General features: G+C 45.8%; 1 long non-coding RNA gene across 1 annotated transcript in view; it reads left to right on the top strand.

Moving 5' to 3' along the window:
- Positions 1-24,778, top strand: part of LOC143154868 (uncharacterized) — a 58,767-nt gene extending 33,989 nt beyond the window's left edge. The window contains exon 2 of the long non-coding RNA XR_012994265.1: positions 24,605-24,778. This is a non-coding gene — a long non-coding RNA (uncharacterized LOC143154868). The remainder of the gene's footprint in view (positions 1-24,604) is intronic.
- The last annotated feature ends 1,730 nt before the right edge of the window (positions 24,779-26,508 follow it).

Raw genomic sequence — 26,508 nt, 5'->3', positions numbered from 1 at the left:
CCTCGTCTAGCATCGGTATCGTGAATTTCACGCGCTCCGAACGACTGCGCGCTGGATACAAAGTGAGAGAGAGAGAGAGTGAGAGAGGGACGCCATTGGAAAACGCTTTTTCATTGATTCTTCCTCCGTTCGTGCGTACAATGCACCGATAGTCGTCGTACCGTTAATATTTAATCGCTAATTTTATTCGACTCGTAAACACGCATGCACCGGCGCCGACCGGCAAGAATAATGGCCTCGTCGGGGCGCGATTTCCCGCCGATTTTTCCCCGCCCGTGAGAATCACGAGCGTCGACGAGTCGACGTTCTGGTTTTTTCATTACGGGAGCCCGGGGGAAATATCGTTAATTTTTAACGACACCCTAGCTGGAAATTCGTCACGGTCGAACGAGCCGGGAACCACTCTCGAATTTCGCGGGGACATTATCGTATTCGCGCGGAAGTTCAAAACGAGATGACGAGTTCTTCGCGTTTAGAGTCTCGAACGAAGCTTATAAAAATTTCAAACACGGCAGAGGGTACCGTGTTCGTACAACGTACGATCATTTGTGCAACGTTGGTCGTCACGGTCGCACTGACCGATTATTTACGCGATACATACGTATATATTACGTAATATATACGTGCGAAGATTCGAATGTTCGAACGAACGGTCAATTGTCTTTGTTTCGTTTCGCGTGAACGAAATTTATGAAAGATCGAATGAAACTTATCGGGAAAGATTTGATAAAATTTGCTACGTTCGTTGCGTCGGATACAACGAGTATTGGATTTTTATTCTCGAATCGAGCATTAGAAACATCGAGACTCTTAGAGAGAAACGAGCTAGATCGTTTCAATGTATGCAGAGTTATGTGACTCGCGACCGTTGGCGCCAATTGTTCATTAACTCTGTACCGGTGAACTTTTATTCGCCCGGTTGCTCGTTTCTTATCCGTTGTACAAATGTCACAGTATCGACGATTAATTTCATTTTATCAATACGATACGAAAAATGACTACCATTATGCGAAGACTAATCCGTGGGTAGGATAAAATACAGAGTAGCGCGATAAATTAAACGGAACGTATAATACATAACGAAATACAGGGAACTTGAAATTGATATTTATTATCCGTAGGAAAGCTGATTATAAAATAAGAATTTCCTCGAAATAATATTTTTCGGGCCCGATCCGCGTTTTATCAATTTTATACAAGAACCTCGGCGATAATGCTAAAATAATTACGGTGTTCACGGACAAATAATATTTCGATAGCTACCGATACCGTACGTGGACGTGTTTGCAATAATCGTCGTTCTTCGAACCGATTCAAATCGATCCAGCGAAACAATATTAGTTCGAGCGAAATAATATTGGCTCGGGCGAACCATCGGTTAAATTTTTATTCAATTAATGTTATAGACGAAACGGTGGGCACGTACGATGGCTACCGTGTCTTCCGAAGTATTTTTCCATTACAATATTACGAAACCGTTCTTTGATTTATGGGATGAATTTTTTTTGTTTTTTTTTTTTTTTATTCTTTTTTTGTTTTCTTTTTAGTCCCGGTTCGTCGACCAGATTTTTCGTCGTGAAAAGGATGCGACGAGAGAGGGCCGCTTTTTATCCGGCGGTTCTCCCGGCACTTAACCGTTCCATTAAAATCATTAAGGGTAATAAGTAAGGCAAGAATAAATATTGTGCGGGAAAGGTATTAATGAAGCCTGACCGGAAAGCTTCAAGGGTCTTCGGGCTGTATTCCCAAGCGCGTAATTAATTACTACCTTTCCCGTGGCCCGATATACGGCAAATAAAGGCACACACAGGGTGTTTCGAAAACATGCTTCGATGGTTGTGTAAGTTAGATTTTAATAAGAGCATTTTCGTTGCATCTAACGCGCTTCGTTTCTTATTTACGTATTTTCACCCTTATTACGTTCGCGCAATAAAGACCGTCGAATAAGAAAAAGCGCGCAAGAAATGTTTAATTAATTCCCGCTACAAAAACCGGTATTTATCGAGAATGGAAATTTCGACGCGAAGTAGAATTCATCGGATCGTTTTTACGTAACGTTCGCCCAATTTTTTTTATTTAGAATTGCCGCGACGCTGGAGAATTCACGAATTTGTAAATAGTTTCCCGACCAACTTAATCTCGGTAACGTTTCTTCGTCGCAATAACGATTCGATTCGACGCGTTCGATCGAGACGTTCTCGTTGAAATAATTATCGTCGAACGTTCTCGTTGCGTACGCGCGAAACTACACGCACGACTCGCACAAACGTGAAATACAACCGTGCACGGGAACGTGTACGCGAAAGTGAAATACAGCTACCCGCGCGAACAAAGTCGAGTATAATTACACAGACGAATACACGCGCGGCAAGTTAAATTGTAACCGTGCAAACAAATATATCCGAAAGGTAAAATATAACCACCGCGGAGGTGGTACGTGAGCGGCGAGCTAAAAATGTTGTTATAAAACCTAACCTCGAGCGAAGTCCTGCCAGATGTCGCGAAACTTCTCAGATACGATATCGAGTTGCAGAATTTACAAACTATTCCGAGTACGGACACGTACTCGATGAAAATTTTCATCAATTTAGAGTGTCGCTTCCAGCGGCAATAAAACGGTCACCCTTAGCGCGATGCACTCGCGCTTCTCGTTCGACATTAATTTACGAAACTCGGGAAACATTCCCCCGTGCCGCGTGTGTCGCGCGCGAGAAACATTTCCGTTCTCGAAGATCGATACCGACCCGTGCACCGCGCCAGCCAATCTTCTCTCACTTGTGGCGTGCGTGGTGGGAGGGGTTCGTTTTAAAAATTCTCCGTGAGGAAAAGGGATTGCTCTCCGTCACTTTTCTTACCGCGTGACGCGTGGCTCGATTATTTACGGCGAGATGCACGCAGCCGGGTTAGGGTGGTTCGAAGCTAGACGAGACGAAGAACAGAGAACGGGAAAGGCTGCCTGAAAGCCAAGACGCGAGAAGGGAAGACTTAGTTATCGTGAAAGGGACGACTGAATGGGATTCCGCAGTCTCCGGTCGCGTCTCGCGCGGTACTTCTTTCTTTTTCCCCCCATCGTGCTTTCGCCACGATTCTCGATGAAAGGGATGCTCGACCGGCTGCCACTGGCTTTTTAATCGACCGTGGATCTCACCTGGGGATGAATTTTTGTCGGAGGGGCGTGGAATTCCGGGACAATTTACGAGAACCGTGCCTCGAGTACCTCGTTGTACACCTTCCGCTAACAAGGAACCAAACTCGTGGTTCGTACCCTTGGTTTGGAATTTTTCGAAAAATAGAACACGCTCGTATGTAGTTTCGAAAGTTTCTGCAGCAAAATCGACCGAACTTTACTCGAAGCGAGTAATAAACGGGAGTGCGAAGCGTTGAAATGAAAAGTAAAAAGAAAGATATAAACAGATGCCAGTACAGTGGCGTACAGTAGTTGAAGAGTTGATAGACGATACGTTACGAATCGATGCATTCGCGTTGTTGTATGTACTGTGCGTCGTTGGGAAGATGGTCAGCGGGACGTTACAGAGGCAAGGGACTCGCTGACTCCACCTACCCCCCACTCTTTCGCTCTCCCCCACTTACCGCCGCTTCTCGCTGTTCCGCTACGTCTCGACGCGCCCCCCTCTTCGTCGAGCGACGCGATTGGTCGCGTGTGCGTACAGGCGTGGCTAATCCGTTACCAATAGTGCCCGCATTCCTTGCGCGTGTCAACTTTCCAGCGATGCACACTAGATCGTTCAAACGCGGATCCACTTATACGTAATAGCACGCTACGTTTATCGTGTACACAAGGTAATTTCGTTTACCGCGAGAAATGAGTTAGAAGACACACAGTTGGGGAGTACGGTCGAAACCCCGTTCGTACGCCTAACCTCGATCGAGCTATCTACACGGAATTGGAACTGTAATATAGACTCCTCATTAGCTCGAATCTACCTCGTAACGATGGAATTCGAGGAACCGGTTGGTCGGGGGGCGGGAGAGGGTGTAGGTGACTGGACTGTAAAATTCAGCGAGCATTTTCCGCGGAGGCGGACCGAAGCTTCTTAAAAATTCTGCAAACGATCCGTCGTATAAAATTCCTCCGCCCCGAGGGAATCGGAGCTTTCGATAATTACGAGTCGCGTTTCTCTCTTTCTCTCTCTCTCCCTGTTTCTCTCTCGGGATCCTTTTATTTTCGACGACGACCATTCACGTTTCGTTCTCACCCCCCCCCCCTCCCCTCCCCTCCCGCGCCGATTCAGTTCGCCCCCGTTTAAGAAGCAAGTTCGTTACACGAGCGCAACAATGGCCGACCGGGACACCCGGGATCCCTTTAGCTTTGCTCCGTTGACCGAGGATGTTGCGCAACTAATTAGAGCGGGATGAAATTTAATTAAATTAACCTAATTAAACGAATCGTGGGAAAGACTCGCTCGCCGGTGCACACTGTCAGCCGGAGGAGAAAGGCTGCAAGAGGAGGTTTAAATAATTAATCGACGATACCCTCTCCCTGTCGCGCGATCCGATTTCTCGTTTCCGGTGGTGGGGGAGGGTCGAGCGGACATCCGGGAACCAGATATTTCGGTCGAGTCCCTCCCCGGGTGTCCCCGGGACGTTTGATCGTCACGCGTGTCACGTGCACCGGCCCCTCGAAGACGATTGGTAAATTCGGCACCTAAGGCAACTCACTGAAACAATTAGAGCAACTCGGCTCGCGAAGTACGCGTCATCGGGAGCGAGTTGCATCAGGAAAGTTTCGTTCCAAGGCAACGAAGTCTCTCTCCTCCCTCTGTCGTGGATTTCTTGCGAATTTTTCTCGTCGGTCGATCTGTGCGATCGTTCTCGATGTTTGTTGTAAATTTGTTCTCGTCTACGGGGAATATTACTGGAAATTTTAACGATACTTCCCGTTAAAATTGTTAGCGTTCTCGGCGATTGCTAATATTATTTCGATCTCGTACAACCCTAGATTCGTTTCCGCTCGTTTATTCCAGTCGAAAAACGAACCCGTACAGTTAACAATAAGAGAAAAGTAGAAAGTTATTTACACGGGGCGTACTGTTCTTCGCGAACGAATTAAACTTTTTCCTCATATTTTCGAACGATAATTAAATTAAAGGATAGGAGAATGGAGAGAGATATTTTATCCTCTTGAAAAGTGTGCGTCTCTGGTAAAACGAGTAACGTGAAAACTACTCGATGAAAATAATATTCGTCTGAAATTAATATTCGCTTAATTTTTAGGAAATTAAAAAATTCTACGTCGGTTATTAAGCGAGGTAAAAAGAAAGAAAGGAACATTTATTTTTCATTCAAGGAAGACTCTTGGGAGTCTCGAAGCCGAATCTATCCGGGAATCTCGCGTCAGCGTTTCAAACTTTCGTCGTCTGATAAATTAATTCTCCGTCGTTCGAGATCACAGGGGTCGTCGCGTTGAATTTATGCGCAAAATAACGAAAATCCATCCCTGGTCGCGCGACTCGCCAGATGGTCCCCGATCGAGGAATCGACGATGGTCGAGTGCGTCGTTCTTCATCCTCCTGGTATCAAAGAGACATCTTCTCTTTTGGCGGTTATTTTTTTTCTCCTTCTTCCTCTTCCTTCTTACTTTGAACCCCTACACTTTCTCTTTCATAGCCGGGACCAAAGAACAGCAAAAAGTGTAGGCGGCCGCAGGCACCCTCGTGACTCTGCGTCCTCTTTTTCCACCGGTTCGTTTATTTTTCTTACCTTCGTTCCGCCCTTCGTTTTCCGTACTTGACCCCACGTGTGTGTACCCGCGGCCATCGCCGCGCCCGGAAACGTAAATATTATACGTTTGCTTGCCGTTCTTTCGCCGCGATAAATCTCCCCTAATGGGTATATTAGCCGCATAAATCAGGTGAATCGGTTCCAGTTTTCGTCGGTCGCTCTTTCGACCCGGGAAGAAATATATTCCGTTACCTGTGCCCAGGTTTCCACAATCCGTGACTTTCGAGCCGCGTACGAATTCGAATTCCATAACGGACCGTTTTCCGCAGCAATTTATTTTTCTATTCTACCCTCTCCTTCTGTCTTTATTTATTTATTCCTAAACGGGGAAATATATCGAAACGAGTTCGTGGCTTGGTTTAGAATCCACTTTAGAAACCAACAAGAGCGAATAATCCGTGTCTAAGAAACGTTATGAGAAGTAAACGGTTGAAAATTATTTGTTTCTCGGACGGTGAGCTACAACGCAAGTACCGAAAGACATCAACGAGTGAAAACGATAGTCTCGAGAACGAAGTAACGCGATTTCGTTCCACGGTTTCGTCTCCAGTTTACACGAGTGTCGTTCCGTTCGGTTCTGGACCTCGCGAGTGAACTTTGGTTAAAATTTCAAAATTAATGATTCGAATTCGAGATCCAGTCCGATGTAGAAACCGAACTTTGAGGTACTTCGAGGGGTCACTTCTCTTTTCGCGAAATTTCCGCTTAATTACGCGCGATCGCGACGACGACTTCAAAGACCCGGAGGATTTGTTTAAACGAAGTTAATTGGTAGCTAGGAAGTCTGCAGGGTGTGTTGCATCGATGTTCTCGTTATCCTTTCGACGTTGTATTTTACAACGACGAACCCGGAGGGGTTGAAAGAGAATGCTCCCCTTGTGTCGAGTTAGCTTCGAGAAGCGTTGGTCGTCGTCGTCGTCGTAGTCGCGATACTCGGTCTGAGACGTTCTTTCTCATCGAGACGAGCTTCCCTCGTCACGCAAAAGCAACGCGAGGTATTCTCGCGCCAAGGAGGAACTAATCTGGCTTCATCGAAGTCACTCGATATAGGAGGAGCCTGTTTCTAAAGTTAGCACCTTCTTCGGAGACACGGACGAACCAGCCGGTTCCTGATCCTCTTCGACTTCGTAATTGCCAGGAGGATCCTCTTGGAAATCTTTCTCGACCTTCTCAAAATCGTGAACTACACGCGACTTCGTTTCACGACTCAAAATTCTTTAATTGGATCGACACAGCGCCGTAACCGCCACCCTTCTACACAAGGAGAAATAGAAGCTTCGAGTGTTGTCTGGATTGAGAATTTTCAAGTTTTTCTTTAATACGAGTTTCTTACGTAATATGGTAGGAAACTTTTTCAGAAGTAACGTGACTGTACTTTTCATACTTGCCAGTAGAGGGAGACTCGACCGCTGGTGGTTTCTCGCAAGTCCCTGTACTGGTATGTATACGATCCTTACCGATTTATCTATATCTTGGTGTACAAGATGAAACGCTCTGCGTTTTCTATTTTCATTCGTTCATTTTTCCTCTATCACACATTTTGGAAGACGCCATAATAGTAATACGTTTTACGCGAATAAACGCAAGAGCGCGCTGTTCTAGACCTAACCTAGAAATAATAAAAATTCGTCTTGTACCGGAACTAGAAACAAATTCTAGACTTTTCATCGTCTTTCGTTTGTCCAGTTTCGCTCGGGACAAAACGCTCTCCCTTTTCCTATTTTCACTCGTTCACTCTTCCTCCGTCACAGAAGTCTGAATCCTAGAATCCAATTCTAGAAGGCGTCACAATAGTAAAAAAGTATTTACGCGAATAAACGCAAGAGCGCGCTGTTCTAAATCTAACCTAAAAATAAAAACGCGTCTTGCCCACGGAGTCACAAATAGCACCAAACGAGGGATTTAATAGAATACGGTACGGGGAAAAAAATATAAATAAATAGTCACGGTGCCAAGGTGAAGTATAGCAGTTGGTAACCTAACCTAGAAACAAACTCGAGACTTTTCATCGCCTTTCGTTTGGCCAGTTTCGGCCCGAGGCGGTGACCGATCAAAGTCGATCGAAGTTGTTCGAGATCGAAAGTTTCGATTCGAGTTAACGCCTTCGTCAAAGCGGAGGGCGGCAACGCCTGCCCCCTCCCTTCCCCTCCCCATCTCCTCTTTCCTCGTAATTGCCAGTACCTTCAGGATCTTCCGGCGAGACTCTCGACCGAAGTATACCCAGATAAGATATTTCTGGCGCGTTGCCAGTTCCCGATTCCCCTCCGCTCGAAAATTCGCGGAGAGCTTCGTTACTCGGAACAAAAATCGCACCCCCTCCCCCCTCCTCCATCCTGTACACGTAGATGCGCACAGACACGCGAAAGACACTCCCCCTCCTCCTTCGCAACCCCCGATACCGAGCGCGGCTGGAACTTTTTCAGCGGAAGCAAGAACAAGATTCAGAAGTTTTCTGGAGCTCATCTTCTGCTCATGGAAAATTGTATTCGAGCTTCTTATCGTTCCGTGCATTCGTTGCCTCCTCGTTCCGCTCCATTGCTCGGGATTTCGTAGAAACGATCGCGAACTATGGACCACCGATGGTTACGTATACTCTAGTGGTTACCCTTATCCTTAGCGCGTTACTCGTTGAATGTAATTTCCGTTGGATGTGAATTTTTGTTCCATTTGTATTTATTATTCCATTATTTTATTATATCTTCCGCTTTGGATTCCTTGGAAGCAGTTACGAGCCACGGAACGACGATAACGCCATCTGGACTCGACGCGTCTCTGTTGGATCTGGTTTTGTCCGTGCGCGAATGTTCACGCATGCGCGCGTAGGGGGAATCCCTGCGTGTAAACCCCGAATCTGGACTCTACGCGAACTTTACAGCTGTTGCTTTATTAAAGCGCTAGTTTTCGGTTTTAATTTCCCTCGGATACGAATTACGAATTAAAAGCTGCCGGCACTTTTCTAGTTATACCATTCACGGTGTTCATAATTGTGCGTAACTTTTATGAAAATGAATTTTTGGTTTCGTCGTCGGTGTTGGTCTTTAAACGACGATACAAGCACGGTTCCTGTTGGTATTTTTATCCGGTAGACGAACACTTAGCTAATTTCCCAAGGGGGTGATTTAAATGGATAACCACAAACCGGGAACGTGGCTGCCGGGAAGAAAGTTTAAAAATGTAATTTAATTAATCCAATCCCGTTACAAATATGATCATAGTTGCACGGGGATTACGTTACACAGGGTCCACCGAGTAAATTGAACTTTCATTGTAATTAGGGAGCGCAATAAGCGGGGGAAATTCGTTTCAATTGAACGGTAATAAAGTCGAGCGGGATCGGTGGAAGGGGGTCGAATTTATTTTTTAGACCGGAAATACCGCGTGTTGCGTTATCGATTCGGTGTGCCACGTTTACCCGAGAAAGATAAAGACGAGTCCTCCCTGTTCCGACTCGACGATACGTTTCACAACTCGAGAATTATTAGTCCGTTAGATTCGTAGATGCCTGGATTCTTGGAACTGTCCAAGTTTAGACATCCATTCCAGTTCTAAGCTATTACGTCACTGGATTTCTGAACCGATAGAATTGTTCGAAACCCCGGTTCTTCGCGTCTCCGAGTACCCGCATCACCGTTTGCCACATCTCTGGACTCCTACGTGTTTCGAAGTTTGGACCTCTGGATTACCGGGATTTGCATCCTAGGCCTTCCACTCCTGGACGTGTTTAAACTCTTGGATCTCTGAGGTATTGAACCCCTGGATCCTCGATTCTCTGCAGCGTCGAGGTGTCTAAACACCGAGTCTCTGGATTTTTCCAAATTTCTGAACTTCCAAACTCTTCGATTCTCGAACCGTTGGATCTCCGAATCCCCGAATACTCCAATGTCTAGATTTCTCGACTCCTGGATCCCCAAACCACCGGATACACGGATCTGGGCACCTTTGGTTCTTTGAATCTTCGAATCTCCGAACCACGGTTAAGCGGGACACGTGGACTCTTAGATCCACGCGCTAAGTGGCTCCCGGGGTCTCCCGGAGATGTGTCCCGAACTTTCTAAATCCTCGGGAGCCCGAAATCTCAGAATTCCCAAAGTTTGTCCCCCGATCGTACACAAAATGCAAACTTATTTCGAAGCACGCCGGGGAACTTTAGCGTACTTGGACTATCGGTGAATAACTCTGCTCCACTTCCCCTATAGTGTTCTTAACAGTGGTCCCACAGTCCGACTTCCGATGGTAGTCACAGTCTTGCGTGAAGTCGACCGCGAATGCGGGTGTACGAAGTAATCTGTTCGTCCCGAGCGAGCACGGATCGTTTCTGTATTACCTAGCTCGTTGCTCCGTCGCTCGAACTTGTTATTGTCAGGCCAAGGACTCGTGAATCCTTTTAACGACGTATTTCGGATAAGGGTGTTCCTGGAAGACCGCCAACGCCCGATTCCCTTGCAATCGGGAGGAATAGAGAGAGAGAGGGATATAGAGATTGCGAGACGAAGAGGGGAGTCGTGTGTCGCGGGAAACGGAATTCGTCGTGGTGGGGAGGGTGAAGGCTAGGAAAAGGCAAAAAAAAAAAAGAAGAAAAAGGTAGCCGAGGTTTCGTGGCCGACACGACGACCCCGTGCCAAAAGAAAACCGTTCTCTTGGTTCCATCCCGTTACGGGAACCAGCCACGTCCCGAAGGAATCGACTTTGTCAACGTTATGAAGAACGTGTACGAGATAAATTCGAGACGTCCAGACGTCGCCGTGGTTCCTTTCGTTCCGAAGGCTCTCTTCTAAGGGTTTCTCGTCTCCACTGTCTCCATTGTTTCGTTGAAGCTCAATTGTACTTCCCGGTTGTTTGTAGACCGGAGGAGACTACAGCCAGGTCGAGGAAAGAATGGACTTGGGGGACCATCGTTCATCCCAATAGGATAGCCCTTTCATCCACACTGTTCCCTCGTTTCTTTCTCTAACTCGATTCAACCCTATTGCATGCATTTCACTCGTTCCGTTCGAGAAGAAACTGCATACTTGATTACGTATGCGTTCACGAATTAACGCACTATCGCAGGCGACCTTTGGAACGATCGTGTCGCGGGATTCGATCGTCACGTGACTAATTTAAACTTCGATCCACCGAATCGCGCGACGTTCAGATTCGTTGAAATGTTCGTGGGTCGAGATTTGATTGCGACGAGTTACAGTAAACTACTTTAATAGAAAATAAATCGTTCTGATGTCTGTAGATTTAGAAGCACGAGAGGTAAAGGAGAGTATCGGGTTGCTCGTAAAGTCATTTCGTTTTCCAAAGAGGAGAATATTTAATTTAATAAAATGTTTATATACTCTAAAAAAATCGTGTTTTGAAGTGTGAGATGTGAATGAAGTGCGTTTGAACAGAAGACGTGGAAGATGAGATTCAGATGACGCCAGAGCGAGGGATTTTGGGTGAACGCGACTAGATCGCCCAAGAATTAGATCGAAAGAGAATACAGGCTGCGAGAGAAGCGCGATCGAGGCACATTTGGTTGGAGATTTGTCCGATGTGAAGTGAGTTGGAGTCGAACGAAGACCTTTCGCGAGGGAGGTAACCCACCGTCTTTAATTGCGCAGCTTGTGACCACCCTAGGATCGAGTAGTCGAATCTACGAGGCTGTTAGGTGTCCTCGCGAAAAAGTATCGCTAGCAAATTGGAGCAGGTCGAGTGGGGATTACACGGTGAAGGGTTGAGAGGGTTGGACGAAGGTATGCTTGAATTTAATATCAAAGTTTACCACATGAATAGAGACGTAACGTTTGACGTGGTATATTAATGTAGCCAATACAACACGTAAAGTTTTATCTCCACCGACTGTAATGGCTGAAGTTGCGATAGGTAGACTTCACCTATCAGCAGAAATCGGTGTTTCTATCGGTCTCGTTCCGAAGGACAGCGGTAGGTTTCGCATTTTAGACGAGGAGCTCGCGTTTATCGGTTGCCTGCGGCACTTTAGATTACCCAGGGTTCGGCAGTTTCGAAGATAGATAGCTCCGATGAGCCCGTAGACTGAGAATGAGGCATCGCGCGTGTAACCACGGGCAATCTCCGGCAGTGGCGCGGATCTAGACACCCGACGCAAGACTTTGCACGCCCACGAGGAAAATTTTATCACCGTTTCTCAAACAACGGGCTCCGCCAATACCGCGTTCGATGCACGCACGGTACCATAACGGGGGGATTTTTCAGCTTTATGCGCGAATATATCGTATTTCTGGTCGTAATCGCGACAACGCGAACGTTCAACGGTGGACAGTGTGTCGCGTACGGTGCTTTTTCCGCACGAATTAGCGCGGAATGTAATCTCGTATAAATAAATCGATCGCACGGAGACATTGGAAGACTATTACTGTCGTCGAAACGGCGGAGCGGTCTCGAAAGTTTCGATGGTGGGGATGGACACTCGGTGACCTCGAGCGGCCAACTTATGTTGCGCAGACCGCTTGAAACACTCTTCTACTTCACATATTAAAATACACGGGTAGTTTCTAAAATTATGAATAGATATTTCTCTGTTTTATTTTTAATCTTATATTTATTCTTATCCTTGTTCCTTTTCAAGAAAATCGTTACTACTGTTCTTGGTAAATTTATCCTCGTGCGAGATACGAAACAAAATTATTGGATATCTTCTTCGCCAATTTAATCGTCCATACCTCGAGCAAAACAGACTGGATATTTTATTCCATTGAAAGATAATTCTCTAATTGAATTAAATCAAACGATAATTAAATGTACCAACCTCTTATATCAAGATACGTAATATTCTTTGGTATTTAACCATACGATGTGCATTCGATCGCTAAACGCGTCTCGTCGAGTTCCACTCGCCATTGCATTCTTAAGTTTGACAAGTGTCACCTTTCCCCTGGTGATTCTCGAAAACTTTTCCATCGAGGAATTCCTCTACGGGGTTAATCCCGGTCGAAGGAAGTCCGTATTGATGTACTATTGTCTCGTAGGGATAGACGTTCCTTTATCGCGTTATCACAGCTTGGGGTATTTCTTTGGAATCGGTTCGAGGAACCTTGGCAGCCGATATGGTCGGTAAATGGAGTTCGAAAAACGAGCGAGTCCGACATCGGAAATTCGTGGCCGAAGTGACCATCCGCCGTGCCAACGGGAAACCGTTCTTCTGCTCGAAAGGAAATCTTTCTCGTTATCGACTACGAGCGTCCAATGAGTCGAAAACGTGACGAGAACGCTCCGGGGATTCCACTCTTTTTGTCCAGCAACCATGCTCCAGCAACGGTCTATTTATCATACGGCTCGTTCGGACTTCAATTCCTGACAGAATCGAAACCGTGTATTCCAACGAATCGAACCTACCGTTTCATATATTTACATCGCTGCGAACTTCACGATTTACACACTATAAACGCGGACAAATTCCACGGTTAGATGGATCCCTTCACAATTTTTCCACTTCGTCCTGTTTCGCGATTATTTCGTTCGAGTGTAATATAGATTCCCTTTGAACGGAAAGGACGCACAGATTATTTCATTACTTTCTCTAGTGTTTCGGTAATTCTGTTCAAAGATGATCAATTTCTTCCAATGTAATCTCCATCTCTGAATTTTATTTTACACCATTAGATAGATTTTAGTATACTTTGACAATACATTGTTCAACAGGTGTACTCTATCTGTATATTTCCAACCAAAAATTGAACCAATTTGTAACAATTCGCGAATAAGATCGTATAAATTTGAATTATCGGAAAAAGTCAGAAATTGGAATTCTCACACTCACACTTTCTTGGGAAAGGATAAAAGTACATTGAGTTACTTAAAAAAAATTTCCATTGGAACGAATTACTCCTGTGTCGTCTGCTCTAGACTCATTCCACACTGTTATTCGAGCTCTAAATTCGTTCCACACTGTCATTCGAGCTCTAGATTCGTTCCACACTGTCATTATTCGAACTCTAGATTCGTTCCACACTGTCATTCGAGCTCTAGATTCGTTCCACACTGTCATTATTCGAGCTCTAGATTCGTTTCACACTGTCATTCGAGCTCTAGATTCGTTCCGCATTGTCATTATTCAAATTCTAGATTCGTTCCACACTGTCATTATTCAAGCTCTAGATTCGTTCCACGCTGTCATTATTCGAGCTCTAGATACGTTCCACACTGTCATTATTCAAGCTCTAGATTCGAACTCTAGATTCGAACTCTAGATACGTTCCACACTGTCACTATTCTAGCTCTAGATACGTTCCACACTGTCATTATTCAAGCTCTAGATTCGAACTCTAGATTCGAACTCTAGATTCGAACTCTAGATTCGAACTCTAGATACGTTCCACACTGTCACTATTCTAGCTCTAGATACGTTCCACACTGTCATTATTCAAGCTCTAGATACGTTCCACACTGTCATTATTCGAGCTCTAAATACATTCCACACTGTCACTATTCGAGCTCTAGATACGTTCCACACTGTCACTATTCTAGCTCTAAATACGTCCCACACTGTCATTATTCTAGCTCTAGATACGTTCCACGCTGTCATTATTCGAGCTCCAGATACGTTCCACCGTGTATCGCGAGAATCTCCCGAGTTGGAGAGCAGCTGTTAGGCTCTCCCTGTAAGTAAATTCTCCCGCGGTCCCCCGTAATTTTTCCGCCACGCACAGGACACCGGGTTGTTTAGCGCGTAATTCATTGTTCCTGGGCGCGGGTTTTCTCTACCCTGTTGCCGAAGTTCGCAGGTAATAAAGATAGTCGGTACCGCGGCTCAGACGCGAAGGAAAAATGGGATACCGTCAGCGGCAGTGGCAGTAACGTTGGAGTGTACATACCAGTGCTTCGCGGGAGGTATATGGTAATCCCAGATGCTTGGAAAATTGTCGTGGAAAAGCGTCTGGTATCTTTTGCCAAGCGTAGGGGGACGACTGCAATATATTAGCGTAACGTCTGCGAGGAGTCCTTGCCGCGTTCCCGTTGCTTCGCTGCATTTTCCGCGAGCATGCGCTTCCTTCCTCGTTTTACGCGGAACGTCTTTTTCTGTCCGGTTTCGCCTAATCTAATTTGGATTATTCGCTCGGAAAATTGAGAACACGCGTAGTAGTTCCTCGTCGTCGACGACTCTCTCTTCCTCGGTAGCTTCGACGCCCTCGAACCAGCGAGCCCCGCGGGGTGTCGTTGCACGATCGTGCGAATAATAGCAATCGCGAATTAAGCGCGCCGGGACGAAGACGACGTCGACTAGTATACCGCGAGCGATGTATTATAAAAATTGTTCGCAAGTGGATACGTTTATACGAGTATGCGAATGTAGTGATACGAAAGTTGAAAAAAATAAATCATTATAGAGGTGATCGATATACGATTCTTGGGGCAGGTGTTTGCCTCGTGTTCTTGCGTTTTATATCGTAAATATATCTGTATCTTGGTATAGGTGCTCGGTGATATTGATCGATATCGAGAAGAAATTTCAATTTTTTGTTCCCGATGTAAAAGTTACCTCGTTTCGAATAATTAAACGATCTTTTTAATTACGAATTCGGATCACCGATATTAAAATTAATAAAAATACCATGGAAGTGAATGTAGTATAGAACGAAATAATTTGAACGAAAGAGACGGTGGACAAAAGAGACGGGAAATTTTGTACCGGAATATTTAATAAATTGAAAATTTTACTTCGCGGTGAAATACGGAGGGGAAAAATTTCATTCGTTTCCCTTCTAGGAGGGAGAATTATCGTCCTTGAAATTTATTTATCCTTCCAGGGGAGGGTCAGAATTGTCACGCATACGCACGTACGCGTACACGCGTTGACGGTTTATAATGCAGTATGCAAATTATTCGGAGGCCGACCGATGCCCACCATTCGGGCACCATTCACCCTCTCGTGCGTTTTTTCCGCGTTATTAACTCGTCCCAAGATCCGTGACCTAGTTTTTTTGATTCGAACAAAGGAATCAACGATGGCTATTAAAATACCGACGCCTTGGATTGTTTCGACCTTCTTGGTCCTCGACGAATCAACACCATTTTCGAAATTGCGCGAGCATCACACGGTCGATCGACTTCTGGTCTCGTGTATTATTCGTTGTATTTATTGTTTTTTAAAATATTTCCACGCACGTTTTAATTTTGTTGGATACATTTTATAAAATTTGTCGATTTCATCGAATATCGATCACATTTATCACCCGAGGATTATCTTCTTTCGTTTAAAATTTCACATTCGCCTCGATAAAAGTTATCCATTACATCGAATATCTATTACAACTTCTCCCAGAATTACTTTATTTCGCTCGTTAAAAGTTTCACGTTCACCTCGATAGAAGTTACCTTCCACAAATTTTTCCATTTCATCGAATATCCATTACCTTTCCCCAATTATCTTGTTCCGTTCGATTAAAATTTCACGTTCACCTCGATAAAAGTTACCTCGCGCGAATCTCTTTATTACATCGAATTACAATCACACCTCCTCCCCAGAACGATCTTATTTCGCTCGATAAAAGTTTCACGTTCACCTCGATGGAAGTTACCTTCCACAAATTTTTCCATTTCATCGAATATCCATTACCTTTCCCCAATTATTTTATTCCGTTCGATTAAAATTTCACGTTCACCTCGATAAAAGTTACCTCGATAAAAGTTACCTCGCGCGAATCTCTTCATTACATCGTTACACGTACTTCATACACCTTCTCCCCAGAACGATCTTATTTCCCTCGATAAAAGTTTCACGTTCACCTCGATGGAAGTTACCTTCCAGAAATCTTTCCATTTCATCGAATATCTATTACCTTTCCCCAATTATCTTATTCCGTTCGATTAAAATTTCACGTTCACCTCGATAAAAGTTACCTCGATAAAAGTTACCTCGATAAAAGTTACCTCGATAAAAGTTACCTCGCGCGAATCTCTTCATTGCACCCTTACACGTATTATACTTCATACACTTCCTCCCCAGAACGATCTTATATCCCTCGATAAAAGTTCCACCTCGATAAAAGTCACCTCTCGCGAATCTCATCGTTGCGTCGAATATCCTTTGTATCTTCCCCTCTTTCTCTTACAGAATATTTCTCTCTCGCGGTCGACGAACGACGCGACCACGACAATGGAGATAATCACTCCCACCGTGCACTCTAACCGCGATCGAGAAAGTTGCGCGACGCGGCGACGTTTGCGGAAAAATTTGTCGCGTATTTTTCTCCACGTGATCTCGCGTCCAGATTAATCGAGGGGTCTCAGGTGCGCTCGTCCACGGTCCGTCCTCCGCATTGCTCGATTCGGTTTCCTCGTTCCCCCACTCCGTTTCCACGGGCCCCCACCGCGCCACTTTTATCGTAGCTTCCGATCTCCCTTCGCCCGTTGTCTTTCTCCGCTTGCGCCTCACCGTCGGTTTTAATTACTTTAATGAGTCCGTGAATTAATTCCGCGAGCGGTGGCCAACGCTGGTCTTTATTTCAACGGGATTTCGTTCTTCAGGCCGACTCCGGTCCCCGGGCTTTGATATCGCGCGATGCGCTCTTCACCCGGATTTCTTTCTCGTTCGCGCACAACGGGGCTGCTCGATCCCGCGGCCCGATTAATCGGGGTTATCGAGCACTGGAATTGATCAAGGAATCGGTTCGCGCCGGTGAAAATATTTTCCATTCCCGTTAATCGGGCCTCGCCTTATCTCTCCGCGCCCAGCTCTCGTTCGTTGGACAGCTCGGGGACCATTGTTGTCGGGGACAACGAGTAATTGTTTCCATTACCGGCCGAGGAGATCTTTAACCGGCGTCGAGTAGTCGGGGAGAGAGAGAGAAAGAAGAGAGAGAGAGAGAGAGAAAGAGAGAAGAGAAAGAGAAATACGTAAATTGGAACAAAATGTATTGTACCGAGCTGCTGAAAACTACTTCGATTTAAGGGTGCCTCGAGGATTTACTCTAAAAATTAGGCAACGAATCGGGCAGAAAAGATTTTTTCCCTTCGAAAGAAGACAACGGGGAACATTATTCGCTAAACACGCGGCTGGAAAGTATTCCCCGGTTCGAGGATATTTTTATTCCCAACTGATCGCAAGAAACGTTCCACGTCGCGCGTTCGTTTGATATTTATCCAACGAGTGCACGAAGAAAACGTTCGGGCCTCTTGGAGAACAATTCTCAACGAGTGAAATATTTTCGTGGGTATTTTATTTAAAAATAACAGTCGATCCGAGCCCTCGCTCGAAGTACGCCGTAGTCTCGCTTACAAGGACACGTCCCGTGTGTTAATACGATTAAGGTTTCAATGTTTTACGCAAACTTATTCAACGCGGTCCACCGAAAGTGCATAATCCTCTCGTTAAGTACGAATTAGAATTTTTCAGCCATCGGTTGGCTTTTTCTCGTGGTGGTCGTCCTCGTCGTCGCCGTCGTCGTCGTCGTCCTTGGCGGGACGTAGCCACTTGTTCTCTTCGCCGCAATTTGGCATTTAATTCCGTTCCAGTCGTTCCAGCCGTTCACGAGTCGCGAATAGCAGGACAAGAGGGTTGACTTTAGTCCTCGATGGCTCGTCGACCCTCTTCCACCATAAAACCAGCCGAAAGATCTTCCGCGTAGACTCAGCTGCACTTGCCCTGGTATCGTCTCTCGGTCTTTTCCAGTTTATTTTCAACTTCGGTGCACGCCGCGCTGTTCTCTCCTCTTATCTCCGCCGTTCTTCTTGTTCAGTCGTCTTCTACTTCAGCTTTCGTCTGTAACGGAAATACGTGCCGGAGAGTGCACATTTTTCCGTTCCGCGGCCACCACCGCCACCACCACAACCACCACCATCGGGTTCGAGTCTTTCCGTTCGGCACCGCGTTCGATCTACTTCCCGGCGTAAAATGTTTTTAATTGCCGTACGGGGAACTGTCCGTAACTCTCTGTTATCGTTTCACCTCCGTAACGCGCGAGTAAGCAGACTGTAACGCGTATTATAATACGGAGAATAATTTTACCTAATGGCCGGTGAACAGCCAGGGGCTGCTTTTAAACCTAACCCCGAAGGTATTAACCCAATCTGAAACTTCGGTGAGAAATTAATGCGAGAATTTTCGACCGTATAGAAAATGGAATTATTAAGGATCTAAATGCTCGCACCGTATTTATAATACAAGGAATACAGCCACGGATTAACACGAATTGCGCGAAACTCTTTAACATTGTCCGTACGTAACACCGAGGAGCATGGTTCGATCATTGGGACGCTCTGCTGCTCGAGTGTACGTTCTGTTGTCTTTCTAAACTCAACGTTTATGTTTCCACCTAACCGTGTAAGTCGTCCACGATCGGTAATTTCGATTACTGCTCTACGCGCGGACCTACCGGACAGATTCGATTACGATCGGCGAGGTGCTCGAGTACATCCTAGGTACATGTGTCTTCTTCGGTTGCGGTTCGATTAGGTCCGAAGAATGAGAAGAAACAAGCTCGATGCGAGTTCTTCCGACACCTTGTCATCCATAAATCCACCGTTCAATTATTTCCAAACGGATATTGCGAGAAGAAACGAATTTGTCGAAAAGATGTCTCGGTTCTGTTGTCTCTCTAAACTCGACGTTTATGTTCCACCTAACCGTGTAAGTCGTCCACGATCGGTAATTTCGATTACTGCTCTACGCGCGGACCTACCGGACAGATTCGATTACGATCGGCGAGGTGCTCGAGTACATCCTAGGTACATGTGTCTTCTTCGGTTGCGGTTCGATTAGGTCCGAAGAATGAGAAGAAACAAGCTCGATGCGAGTTCTTCCGACACCTTGTCATCCATAAATCCACCGTTCAATTATTTCCAAACGGATATTGCGAGAGGAAGCGAGTTTGTCGAAAAGATGTCTCGGTTCCTTAAAGAGGTTGAAAGAACCTTTCGTTTACGGACGAAGCAGTCCTGGCAGTTCCCTATCCAAAGCCGTCTCTGTGCGGGCGAGAGGAAGTCCTTTGAGGATTATTGGGTTCATATTCATGCATCCTGATCCCCTCGGTATCTCCGTATTCGCGGCAAAGCTCCGGTTAGCTTTCCCATCCGACAAAAGTGTCAGCCGCGAGCTTCGAAACTTCTTCTCCAACCGTTCAAAGAACCGCGTCTACCTTTCAATCGGCGTGTCGCGGATGAGTCGCCACCGGAAGCCACCGCTGCCACCTCGATATCTTATCAGCAGTCCTCCTCGCCTGGCAAAAGTGCACGGGGAGATACTCGCTTAGACTCGACGTCACTTGGCCCCGGTATCGTCGCCCCTTTCTCGGTTTATTTTCAACCGTCCCTCCCTAACCCCTCGACCTCCTCCCCGCCGTGTCTCGACGCGAAAGGTTTCCCTACCTCTTATCTCGTTCGTCCCTGCCACTTTTCAGCTAGGCGGGGGCCCGCTAGCGCGCCCCCTTTGTCACGTTCCCGTTTCATGGCTCGCGACTTGATCCATCGCTACCGTCACGTGTCTCGTCACTGGGAGGGTACGGACGTGTCGAGACGGATCGTAGAAGCGACTAACCTTACAAAGTGACCATTTTTTGGTACTCGTGTGGAGAGAAATATTTTCCAGTAGTGGGTATCTGACTGGAGAAAAAAATCAAGGAGAGGAATGTTACGTAAGATTTGCAATAGGGGCGTTGCGATAAACACACCAATATTCGAAAGTACCATTTTTGGTACTTGTGGAGGAAACGAATATTTTGCTATAGCGCGAATCTATTTACCGAAACGATGAGAAAGCTATTTTCTCGACTCGTGTTTGTAAAATTGTAATATACATAGTCGAAGGACAATATTGGAAGGTGACCATTTTTGGTACTCGTCCATCACGAAGGAGCGGAAATTATGTAAACGAATATTTTGGAACAGCGCGAATATATTTACCGAAACAAAAAAGTTATTTTCTCGATTCTTGAACGTAAAATTGTCATAAACACACCCAAACGATGAAAAAGCCCGCAAATGGTAATTTTCCGTGTCTTTCAATCGCGTTGAAATCCTCGTCAACCCCGATGCGAGGGACGGTGGTGATCCGCTACGAATCGGTCTCCGATCGATGGTAAATCTACGATGTTCGCAGTTAATTGGTATTAAAAAATTGCCGAGTGCCAAGAATCCGAGGATACGAATAGTAGTCGGTTGGAAGGTATCGGTCGAAAGGAGGGGGAGGGGGGTGAAATAACGATTCGACCGGAGACTCGTTTCGCGTGGCGAAAGAATCCTCGCATGACTCGACCTCGATCGAGCAGAAGAGCGCGGCTGGTCGAGAAGCGCAAACACCGTGGCTGGAGAGGGGCGTTGGGGGCAGAAAAAGAGGGATCTGCGGATGGATCGCATGGAGGTAAGTCGAAAATTAACTGGGAAAAGTGCACGGTGCGATAGGAGAGCCTGTAACCATCGAGTTCCGATGTTGGTTTCGAGGATACATAGAGGCGAGGGTACGAGAGGGTCAACGAGGGCATTGAGGTTCGAGGGTGGCCGCCGCGCGTTCTACCCCGGTTTCGTGTACGGTGGATCGCGGCGAATGAAATTAAATCACGGAGAAAAAGAAAGCGAGAAACGATCGCGATCCAAACGAGATACTTTCGACCTTCCATCTTCTCCATCCCTTCACCGTTACGTACGAAAGGGGCCGCGAGTTTATTGGACGCTTGGAGGCGGAGGCGGGGGACGGGGGCGGTTGCTCGGCACCCGAAACCGCGCACCGAAACGTCCATCTCCGACTCCTCGATACGCGGAAACCGACAGCCGGCGAAAACGCGCGGAATCGATGCTCGCGAGAATTAATTAATAATGTTTTCACGAAGGCTGCCTCTGTAACACGATGGAGAAGCACGAGATAACGAGAACGAGGAACCAGCGGGGAAAATGAAAATCCAATGGCCGACCTAGATCGCGCGGATGGATTCTTGAAACGGAGTTATCGAAGGTGCGCAAAAAAATAAAAAGAAAGAAAGAAAGAAAGAAAGAAAGAAAGAAAGAAAGAGAAAAAAAAGAAACGGGTGCACGGAGTTTCTTAATTGCCAGTCGGATTGATGCATCCGTGATTAATTAATAACGTTTCGATTACGGCACCGTGGAAACTTTGTCGCGGAGCGCGAGAGAAGCGTAGCTGGAATTAAATAAAAATAGTTTTTTCGCGTTTCCGTAATCTCGTCTTTTTTTTTTCCCTCCATTTCCGCGGGAAAATCGTGTAATCCGATCATAGAGTTCTTCGAGTGGCGGTCGTATCGAAGCGATGCGAATTAATTGACTACGTTTTCGCGGTAATACCTCGGAATAATATTTCGAGGTAAACTTTTGATTGAATTTTCATTCGCGGGGCGCGGAAATACTAGCGTTCGGATTGTATCGTCTGGAGGTATTTCCGCGAGGAAACTTCCGTTAATTTTCTGACGTGTTCGATCACAATCGGGTATTCCGAGAAGGAGATCCAATTGTACAAACTAGAACACCTGCGTTTCAGTTTTGACGAATTGTCGGTTCGAAGAAACACGCACAATGGTAGGAACGACGCTCGAGTCTTGAAAGCGAGCAAAAAATTGTTATCAATACCCAAGTCACATCTGTGATCAAAATTCCACTAATTTTCCATTCTTCTCGTTCATAAGCGACGATTCTCGGCACAGAAATCAATTGGTACTCGAACTCGAACACCTGAGTTTCGTTTGTGACGAATTGTCGGTTCGAAGAAACACGCACAATGGTATAAACGACGCTGGAGTCTTGAAAGCGAGCAAAAAATTATCATCAATACCCAAGTCACATCTGCGATTAAAATTCCACTAATTTTCCATCTTGAACGCGAGCAAAAAATTACTGTCGATACACAAAACAAATCTGTGCTCAAAATTTTACTAATTTTTTATCTTGAATGCGAGCAAAAAATTATTATCAATACCCAAGTCACATCTGCGATCAAAATTCCACTAATTTTCCATCTTGAACGCGAGCAAAAAATTATTGTCGATACACAAAACACATCTGTGCTCAAAATTTCACTAATTTTCCATCTTGAACGCGAGCAAAAAATTACCGTCGATACAGAAAACACATCTGTGCTCAAAATTCCACCAATTTTCCATCCTTCTCGATCGTACGCGCGGATTCTCGGCACAGAAATCAATTAATGCTCGAACACCTGGGCTTCGTTTTCACAAGCTTCCCTCGAATCGAGCGACCCTCGATTCACGAAAACACGCACAGTGGTAGACGTACCACCCGATCTTGAACGCGAGGAAAAAGCCAAGACATCGGTGCACGACTTCCAAGAGAAATTCCCTCGATTTTCCAAGCAGCTCGATCATACGCGAGGAGTACCGAGTCGATAATCGCGGGAAAGCGTCCATTGATATCGCGAGTCGAGCAACGGTTGTTCGTCGAACGGATCCAGGCGCTCCCTTTTTGTTTTTTGTTTTTCGAATAACGCCACTCGACGATTAATCGGTCGTCTTTTTCGATTAATTGGTCGGAATTTTCCCCGAGTGCGCGCCGATCGGCCATCTTTTCTCTTCAGTGTGTTCCATGGATTTCCTCCCAAAGAGGAGTGGGCGCTCGCTCGCCGCGGCAGACGTTCCTCGAGCGTTTTCATTTTTTAAGCTTCTTAGGACCGCAAACAGAGGCCGGATTGCGGTGCTCCCCGGTTGGAATCGGGCGAATTTCATTTCCTTCGCGTTCGTCGACTCTTTCGTCTTGCTTTGCCGCGGCGCATCGTTGCTTGTTGACCCAGCTTCGGGCGATTCTCATCGAGAGGAAAATAAACGAGCCACTTCATTCGTGATTTCGCGGCGAGGATTTTATTGGCGTCGTGGCTCCGAGCGGTGGTACTTCTTTACAACCGTGGCTTTTACTTGCACTTCGCGGCCAGACGGAACCCTCCCCGCTGTATTCGTCGTCCAACCAGCTCGTTCTATTCTTTTTTTCCACTTTTTTTTAATTTATCTTTCTCTCTCGTTCCTCAGTTGTTCCTTTCGGCGAGTCTCGTTTCCTTGGAATTCATAATCTCGCGTTGACCTCGTCCGCGAACCCTGGACCGCGATCGGATCGAGTTTTCCCAATGCGTGTACCTCTGTGAGCGAACATTTTTTTCGAGACGATCCACGCTTTGAAATCGGACCGGGAACCTTAACGAACCGTTGAACGCAGGGAAATCGATACACGAAACGGTGAGGGCAACCTGGAAAATGGAGAATCGTTCGAGATCGTTCGAAGAACCGAGTTCTCGATGCAGCTGCAACTTCTTCGTTGTTCCAAGGATTCGGGTTCTTTTATGTTCGTTTTTTTGGAAATTGTAGGAAGGAGTCTTCGAGTCTTGCTTGGGATTTGACACCTTTTCTGTTCGTGAACTCCACATTTTGGGTGCATCAGTTTTCTCTGAAATATATTGGACGCACGATGTAAAAATATTGCAATATTTAGCTAAGCATATTGCTAATACGTCTTTTCGATCGATTCCCTCTCTTGGAGGACACTAGGTAAGAGATGATACAACTCGCGAAGAATTTGTCTTTGGTAGAACTCGAAACATGGGGATATTTGACGATCGGTGTGTTTCAGACTCGTATGGGTCAATATTGAAGACAAAGTTTGAAGAAACTAATAAAAAAAGGCTTAAGAAACTTAAAATATTAAGTATATTTAAAAAACGAAAACTTATAGATTTGTAGGAGTATTTGAACAGTGTGGTAGGGGAATGACATTCGTGCAACGAATTAATCTCGTTGGATGCATGGTACAGTTCTCGTTGTTAGAGTAATAAAAAATAATTTCAAGTACGTAGACGCGTACGCGTTTCACGACCGTGCTAATTCGTTTAACTTTGTTTTTCTTTTTTTGCTTTTAGGTAAGTGGACACGAGTGTCAAGACACCGTGGATTAACCGTGTGTTTCAACTTGGAAGGTGGCCCGATGTGTTTGGCTTTGGTGTCGGACAACCCATCCACGTCTACGAGGGTCAACAATCCTCGTGGAGTTTAGCCTCATCGACGTTCATGAATCCTTTATGGCGTCTTCGGTAAATTCCTGCGGAAAGTTCCGACCGGCAGTTTCATCCGTGAGGATAAGTTTCAAATAATCCCCTTCGCGGGATTATCGTCCCTTTGATCCCTCCACTATGCGAGAGCGCGCGTTGCGAACTTTCCGGACCCCTCGCGTTGCTTTTCTTTACCCGGTTCCTCGGTGCTTATTATAATCGGTAATCGATACGAATTGTCGTCGACAGTCTCCGTTCGAGATCACCGAAAAATCACGGTAAAATGATATCTTGAGTCATTATTTATACCGTTGATAATGCTGTTAATAGTACTTTTACACGTGATAATAAATTTACGAAATCGGTTCAGGAGGTCAATGGGTATCAATGGTGAAATCACGTTGAGATCATGTTGAAATCACGTTGAAATCATGTTGAAATCACAGTGAAATCACAATGGAGTCACAGTGAAGTCATGACGAAGTCACGGTGATGTCACCGCAAAGTCATAGTGAATTCACGGTGAAGTCACGCCGAAGTCACAATGAAATCATTGCGAAGCCACAGTCAAGTCACCGCGAAGTCACAATGAAGTCACCGTGGATTCACAATGGAATCACAATGGAATCACAATGAAATCACGGTGGAATCACAATGGAATCACGGTGAAATCAGAGTGAAATCACAATGGAGTCACGGTCAAGTCATGACGAAGTCATAGCGAAGTCACGGTGAAGTCACCGCAAAGTCATAGTAAATTCACGGTGAAGTCACGCCGAAGTCACAATGATGTAATCACGAAGCCACAGTCAAGTCACCGCGAAGTCACAATGAAGTCACGGTGGAATCACAGTGAAGTCACGGTGAAATCAGAGTGAAATCACAATGAAATCACAGTAAAATCACAATGAAATCACGGTAAAACGAAATTTCATTCGTTATTTACGCAACAACGTTATTAATAATCCACCATCTGCTTCTCTCTCGGTTAAATTATCCTTCCTATTCGTCGACCAATGCGATTCGGGACGAAAAGTTGGCCCCTGTCCGCGGAAAAAAGTTCGATACCTCGCTGGCAGGAAATCCGTCCAAGCGAACGAGATTATGCTACTGTCCTGGTTCATACCCCGGATACGGAATTCGTACCCCTTGGCCCCCTTCGTTCGTCCAGATCGACAGCTCGACTTTTCGCGTTCCCCTTCTTCGTTCCTTCTCGTCGCGGTTCCGTCTACACTATCCCCTCTCCACGTGCTGTTCTTTTTTTTTTTATTCTCTCGTTCATGGAGATTCGTTTCACGGAGCAAAGCCGACGGGGGTTTAGGAATTCGCTCGTGCAACGACGGACTCGATCTATCGACGCCATTCGTCAGATCGACGGCGGCCAACTTCGTCCCGGGATACCGAGCTGGCCCGAAATCGCTCGGAAAGACTGCACGCCGGAATGGATTCTCCTGGATTCGAAATAATATAAATCGTCGCGGCGTCGAGCGTCTCTCTCGATCCGGGAATCATTTTCCTTCCGCGTAAACGATTCCCGTCGATTGGAACGTTACCCTCCACCCCCACACACCCACCGCCCCCGATGCACGCAGTGAGTTACGCGACCCGATCATCGCTGTCACTTTTCTTGTCAGAGGATCGAAAGATTTCTATTTTATTTTTTTATTTTTTTTTTACTCGTAACGTGGTTTGGAAGATCCCACGAGGTAACGAGATTTAGAATCTTTATACTTTTTGCGTATCTTATACGTTTTGGTCACCTTTACTCGGTGAAAGAAACAGGTTTCTGGATGTTTAACTTATCGACGAGAATCTTACCTTTTGTTTTTATT

Source organism: Ptiloglossa arizonensis, chromosome 2 (genome assembly GCF_051014685.1).
Source record: "Ptiloglossa arizonensis isolate GNS036 chromosome 2, iyPtiAriz1_principal, whole genome shotgun sequence".
Classification (NCBI taxonomy): Eukaryota; Metazoa; Arthropoda; class Insecta; order Hymenoptera; family Colletidae; genus Ptiloglossa; species Ptiloglossa arizonensis.
The sequence above is the reverse complement of the archived record's forward strand: the minus strand, read 5'-3'. Positions and strand labels throughout refer to the sequence as shown.